Source organism: Eptatretus burgeri, chromosome 18, assembly GCF_056783735.1.
Source record: "Eptatretus burgeri isolate ZD-2024b chromosome 18, Ebu_testis_v1, whole genome shotgun sequence".
Taxonomy (NCBI): Eukaryota; Metazoa; Chordata; class Myxini; order Myxiniformes; family Myxinidae; genus Eptatretus; species Eptatretus burgeri.
In genome coordinates, this window is record NC_140978.1 from 45,920,619 (window position 1) to 45,928,118 (window position 7,500).

Consider the following 7,500-nt stretch of genomic DNA (forward strand, 5'->3'; position numbering starts at 1 on the left):
GTGTGTGTGTGTGTGTGTGTGTGTGTGTGTGTGTGTGTGTGTGTGTGTGTGTGTGTGTGTGTGTGTGTGTGTGTGTGCGCGCGCGCGAGTCTACGCTCGCGGGGTCCCCATCGCTGATGGGCTCCTTGACATCTCACCTCAAATGAGTGTGTGTTGGTAGAAACGGGAATTCAGTGTAAATATTCAATGTGCAGATTTCGCAGTCGGTGGAGCTGGTAACCTTGGCAACCTCGTTCCATTCCACCAACGAAGATTTCAATCCATGCTTCTTGTACCTCTGAAGTACTGCTTGGAAGTGAGGGTGATTTTATGAAAGCTCAGCTGGGAAACGAATCAAACACATTTTGGGCCTTCCGCCTGATGGAAGATCGCCAAAGTTCTTTCTCTGCCTACTGCCCATTTACAGGCACCTATCCCTCTCCACATCGCTTCTTCAGTCCCCAACTTGCCGCCTCTCTCTGTACTCCCCATCGCTTTGCTTTTGGCAATTTCCATTTGGTATTTCTCACAGCATTTCATTTTGGTTTCCCATTCGATGATCCAAAGATCAGTCGTTTCAATTTCACTTTTTCACATCAGTTTCACTTTGGGATATCAGTTTCAACTCATCACGCAACTTACGGTGCATGAAAAACGTCGTCAAAAACGACTTTTGGGTGAATTTTTTTAGATTTTCTGAAGGGTGTAGAGGGGTCTAAAGTGGACTAAGAGTCTGAAAGGGTCAAAAAGGGGTGAAAAGTGTTTTAAGGGTCAGAAAGGGGTCTAATGTGTTTAAAGGGTCTTTATTGGGTCGAAATGTCTAAAGGGATCGAAGGGTGAAAGAGCAAAAGTTGTCATGAAGTGTCGAAATGGTCTGAAATTGTCCAAAGGGTCTTAAAAGGTCTGTACGTTTGAAAAGTGTCGAAAAGGTCAAAGACTGTCGATACGTCTGTGATATATTGCCTATCCTTGGGTTTGACGTGAGTGCCGTGTGCGCATGCACGACACACGGAACCTGCAATGGAGCTGACTGTTGTCGATAAAACCTTCGTGAAGTTGAATGCATCGTGGTCGGTCTGATTGTTTGTACATCATGACATTCCAAGTGGCGACGAGGTGAAAAACTCTCCGTGTCTCGATGGCGACTGTCAGCATTCTCCTTGAATACTCCGATGGGGAGGATTGGGTGGATTTTGTCGAGAAGCTTGATCAGTATTTCGTGAACAACAACATGGTGGTTGTTGGTGATGCCGTCCGTTGTTGTGCTGTGTTGTTGACTGTGTGCAGGCAGAAGGTGTATGGACTCATCAAAAACGTGCTGTCACTACGGCGACCAATTGACAAGTCATTTGAAGAACTCTGTGAGCTCGTCAAGATACACTTCAACCCAAAAGCTGGTCTGATCATATCGAGGTATAAGTTTTACACACACACTTGCCAAAAAAATCAGGACATTTCACGTTTTGTTGCTGATCTGTCCCGTTTAGCAGAACCGTGTCAGTTTGGTGCTGTGCTTGATGAGATGCTCCGAGACATTTTTATGATTGGGGTAAATCATGATGTCATCTTACGAAAACTCCTTGCTCAAGAAGACGACCTTGACCGAGGAAAAGCAGTGAAGATCGCACAGGCGTGCATGACAACAGCTGAAAACCTGAAGGAGATCTCGTTGAAGAGCCAGCACTCTTCAAGTGCAGCTAATGTAAATAAGATTGCTCAATCTTCGTATAAGGCTACACCTAAGCCAGTCGTGTGTTTGAAATCTGCTTCATCAGTAGCAAGCGGCCCCAAGAACTTGTGTTGGCGTTATGGTGCAAGTAATATGGCTTACCAGTGCCGTTTCAAGCGGTACACACATAACAGATGTGGCAAGATTGGGCATCTTCAAAAGAGGTGTTTCCAATCCAGCGGTGGTGATAGTATTGGCACCACCCATCATGTGGATGAGGGTGAGCATGTTGCTGGAGCTGATAAAAGTCATCACTGCATGGTGAGGAGTGTGAGATGTATACAAATCCATGGCAACACTGCACCAATAACTGTTGATCTTCAACTGAATGGCAAGCAGGTGTCAATGGAAGTGGACACAGGGGTGAGTCAGTCAATTATGAGCCAGGAGACATTTGACAAGTTGTGGGACTGTGAGGCTGTGAAGCCCAAATTGAGTCCAGTGAAGGCCAAACTTCATACCTACACCAAGGAAATTGTTCCGGTGATTGGCAGCACAGATGTCAGTGTGTCTTATGGTGTGCCTCTGTGGGTTGTACCAAGCAATGGCCCTACATTACTCAGTTGGAACTGCCTTGAGAACATAAAGCTGAACTGGCATGAGATCAAAAAGCTGTTTCCAGTGGAGGCTTCCAGTTGTGCTCGAGTGCTGGATAAGTTTCCATCTCTGTTTGAGCCAGGAATTGGTTCCTTCATAGGGATGAGAGTCAAGATTCATCTGGACTCGGAAGCAAAGCCCATCTACTGTAAAGCTTGGTCTGTTCCCTACTTGATGAGGGAAAAGATCTAGTGTGGACTTGAGAGACTCCAGAGTGAGGGGGTCATCTGTCCTGTTGAGTTCAATGAATGGGCGAGTCCAATTGTTCCGGTCCTGAAAGGTGATGGAGCAGTGACGATCTGTGGGGACTACAAGGTGACCATAAATCACCACTCCATGCAGGATCAGTATCCACTGCCCAAAGCAGATGACCTGTTTTCGACATTAGCTGGTGGAAAGTCATTCACCAAGTTGGATCTGACGTCTGCCTACAAGACACAAGGGCTGGATGAGGAGTCAAGGAAACGTGCATCAACACTCACAAGGGGCTGTTTATCTACAATCGTTGTCCTTTTGGAATACATTCAGCAGCTGCTATCTTTCAGAGAAACATGGAGAGTCTATTGAAATCTGTGCCAAAGACTGTCATGTTCTCGGATGACATCCTGATCATGGGCTGCAACACTGCAGAACACTTGAGTAACCTGGAGGAAGTCCTGTGTCGTTTGAACAAAGAAGGACTCAGACTGAAACGTGTGAAATGTGTGTTTATGGCGCCCAAAGTTGTATTCCTCGGCAGAAGAGTCACTGCCGCTGGGATCATGCCGTGTGATTCCAAAGTCGAAGCAATCAATAACGCACCTAAACCAGAAAATATGTCACAATTGCGTTCCTTTTTGGATTTGCTCAACCATTTTGGCAGTTTCTTGCCACAGTTTAGCACAGTGTTAGAACCCCTGCATCAGTTACTTCGGAAAGGGAAAACTTGGGTTTGGGGCAAGGCAGAAGGATGATGCCTTCAAGGAAGCTAAAGGTCTATTGTGTTCTTACAAGTTGCTTGTTCATTATGATCCATGTCAGCATCTTGTATTGTCATGTGATGCCAGTGCCTTTGGGGAAGGCTGTGTGTTACAAAAAGCCAATGAGTCGGGCAAGTTACAACCTGTTTAATATGCTTCCAGAAGCTTGAGGAAAGCTGAAAGAGCCTATGGAATGGTTGATAAAGAAGCATTAGGCTGTGTGTTTGGGGTAACCAAGATGCATCAGTATTTGTTTGGTCGTAAATTTGAGCTTGAAACTGATCACAATCCGCTCACCTTCTTGTTTTCAGAGAACAAGGGAATCAACACCATTGCGTCATCACGTGTTCAGTGGTGGGCCTTGACACAGTCTGGTTACAATTATACGATTCATTACAGGCCTGGCACTGGGAATTGTGCTGATGCATTGAGTCGACTGCCGGTACCTATCACTGATTGTAACAATACCCCTCAACCTGCTGACCTTGTATTAGCTATGATTGTGTTTGAGAGTGACAATTCTCCAGTCACTGCTGTGGTCTAACAGAGATCCTGTGTTGTCTGTAGTTAAGCATTGTGTTATGACTGGTGATTGGTCCTGTATACCAGACTCAGGAGTAGAAACCATATTTACGTCATAGACATGAGTTATCTGTCCAGTCAGAATGCTCACTTTGGGGCCGACGTGTCATCATGCCAAAGCAGGGAAGATAGAAGTTGGTTTCTGAACTAGATAGTACCCACCCTGGTATTGTTACGATGAACGCTATCGCAAGGTCTCATGTTTGGTGGCCTGGTATTGATTCTGAACTTGAATCTTGTGTTCATTGTTGTGATACATGTATGCAGGTCAGCAAGTCACCAGCAGAATCATCGCTGAGTCATTGACCGTGGCCTTCCAAACCTTGGTCCAGGATCCATGTTGACTTTGCAGGTCCGTTCTAAGGAAAAATGTTCCTTGTTGTCATTGATGCATTTTCCAAGTGGATTGAGTGCTGTATCATGTCCACCAGCACTTTTGCCACCACCATTGAGAATTTACGTGTCATGTTCATCACTCACAGTCTACTTGATGTGTTGGTAAGTGATAACGGTTCATGTTTTACATGTCAGGAATTTCAGGCATTCATGAGGTTGAATGGTATCAAACATGTCCGTTCTGCTCCGTTTAAACCCGCTTCTAATGGTCAGGCAGAGTGTGCTGTACAGGTTATCAAGCAAGGGTTAAGGCGTGTTACTCAAGGTTCACTTCAAACGTGTTTGTCACGCATGTTGCTCGGTTACAGATCCAGACCACATACCATAACTGGAGTGCCTCCAGCCGAATTGCTTATGAAGCGAGAACTCAAAACCACACTTTCTCTTGTTCATCATGACATCGGAGAAACTGTTGATAACAAGCGTCAGGGTCAGAAATACAATCATGATCGCACAGCTGCAAAATATATATGTATATATATATATATATATATATATATATATATATATATATATATATATATATATATATATATATATATATATATATATATACATACATATATATATATATATATATATATATATATATATATATATATATATATATATATATATATATATATATATATATATATATATATATATATATATATATATATATATATATATATATATATATATATATATATATATATATACATATATATATATATATATATATATATATATATATATATATATATATATATATATATATATATATATATATATATATATATATATATATATATATATATATATATATGTATATATATATATGTATATATATATATATATATATATATATATATATGTATATATATATGTATATATATATATATATATATATATATACAGTCGTTCCCTGACTTCCGATGGGGTTACATCCGAATAAATCCATCGTAAGTTGAAAATATCGTAAGTCGAAAATGCATTTAATACATCTAACCTTCCTTCCTAACAAATCTAATGAAAATGCTTGGACTCTTGATGAATGTATCTACGCTCCGGCATACACTTCCAGAACAAGCTCGTTTCATCGACATTAAATATTTGTTCTGACAAATATTTCTCAACCACAATTATTCTATGCAGCTCTTCCTTAAAAGCTTCGGCACATTCAGTATCGGCCCTTGCTGCCTCACTGCTGACCTTCACATTGTGAAAATTATGACGCCTTTTGAAGCGTTAGAACCACCCATGATTTGCTGTAAACATTTGTGTATACGTAGGATCATCGGCACGCTCTTTTAGCGTATCGAAAAGACTTCTTGCCTTAGCCTGGATTGTCAGTCGGCTAAGCGGCATGCGCTTCTGGACCTGGTCTTCAAATCACGTGAAATGGAAAAATTACTTGTCATCAATCGGCCCAGCTCTTTTCTTTGTGATTACAGTGGATTTAACTGATGCTTACGATTTCACTGCATCACCGATTCGCTTCTTATCCTTTAAGATGGTCGAGATCGTCGATTGCGAAAGTCCGAACTCGCGTGCAATGACCATGACTGGCTTGCCGCCTTCATGCTGGGCAATTATCTTGAGTTTCATCTCAAGAGTAATTGCCTTCCTCTTCTTCTTCTTCTCCTCATCAGAGGCAGGAGACAGATGGGCGTTTTGTCGACATTATGGGATGCGAAAACACAAAACACAATATCCAAAAAACGTTGGCAACACAGTACACTGTAGAGTATCGGTTATTTCCCCTCGTGATCGTGTGGCTGACAGGGAGCTGCAGCACGCTGCCGCTGCCCAGCATCGCGAGAGAGTGTCGTACTGCATATTGCTAGCCTGGGAAAAGATCAAAATTCGAAGTACGGTTTCTACTGAATGTGAATCGCTTTCGCACTATCGTAAAGTCGAAAAATCATAATTCGACCCATTGTAAGTCAGGGACCGGCTGTAGATATATATATATATATATGTATATAGAGAGAGTGAGAGAGCGAGAGAGAGAATGGACAACCTATTTTACTGTTGCAGCCTCTTCTTCCTCTTCTGAGGGAGATGGCGTCACTTTTTCTTTTCTTCCATCAACCAGCTTACAGTAAGATCTCTCGGCAAAGCCATGGCTAATCGAGAAATGCTCAATCAGAACCTCATTAAAGGTTCCAGCAAATCTCACCCAGAAACGTTCAAAAAGGCATCTTACAGCTCGTTTTAACATGTAATGAAAAAGGTCGTTACATAACGGCTCTGGAAACACCTCCGTCTCCCTGTAAGTGTAAAACTCAATAACGTTTCAACACACACCCACCCCCACCAAACTCCAAACCCCAACCTCTGTGCATTACGTATGTCATATTTCAATGGCTCCTCTGATAAGACATCGTCAAGTGGTTGGAGATATCGATAGTATTGTAAGAAATGAAATATATCTCACCTGTGATCGAATAATTCTGTGATTGTGACCAGAAACCATTTGAAAAAATAATAATAATAATGGTTGCCAAGGTTACCGGCTCCACCAACAACGATATATGGTCACTGAATTTTCACACTGAATTCCTGTTTCTGTACTGAACAAAAATATAAACGCACCAACCTAAATATCTAAGTCAAGATTGCCATTATGGGAAAATGGTCAAACCGATGATATGTTTGAGCAATGGTTCCTTTGTTTTGCTCAAGACAGATGTTCCCATTGAAATTGACCACTCTGAGTGTGTGGACTCACACGTTGAGTAATCCTTCCCATGAGCACCATGGGGCTTGACAGAGTGATGGTCAGTGAGCGTGACCAGGACACAAACACTCCCTATAGCTTGCCCTATAAAAGGCCTCCCCAAAATGTGGACTGGTGCCAAATGTCAACATGCCACAGATGTCACAAATCTTGAGGGAGCGTGCCATTGGCATGCTGAATGCTGGGACGTCAGTACGGGCCGTTGCAGCACACTTCAATGTCCACCACTCCACCATTAGCCGCCTGAGAACGCGCCTCAGAGAGACTGGAAGCACCGTGAACCGCCCACATGCCCAGCGACCACGTGTGACCACCGCCGGTCAGGATCGTCACATGAGGCTGCAACATCTCCGGGATCGACTCCGACCGGCCACGAGGACTGCCGATGAGACTGTCGGGCTGCATAACAGGCGCATTTCAGCCCAGACGGTGCGTAACCGCTTGAGGGAGGCCAACCTCCGAGCCCGCCGACCACACCGGGGACTCGACCTCACTGCAGTCCGGCGTCAGACCCGACTGAACTGGGCCAATGT

At 43.1% G+C, this 7,500-nt stretch overlaps 1 long non-coding RNA gene across 1 annotated transcript in view; it reads left to right on the top strand.

Annotated features, from left to right (window-relative positions):
* The first annotated feature begins 1,264 nt into the window (after positions 1-1,264).
* Positions 1,265-7,500, top strand: part of LOC147009029 (uncharacterized) — a 31,376-nt gene continuing 25,140 nt past the window's right edge. The window contains exons 1-2 of the long non-coding RNA XR_015053303.1: positions 1,265-1,392; positions 4,114-4,198. This is a non-coding gene — a long non-coding RNA (uncharacterized LOC147009029). The remainder of the gene's footprint in view (positions 1,393-4,113; positions 4,199-7,500) is intronic.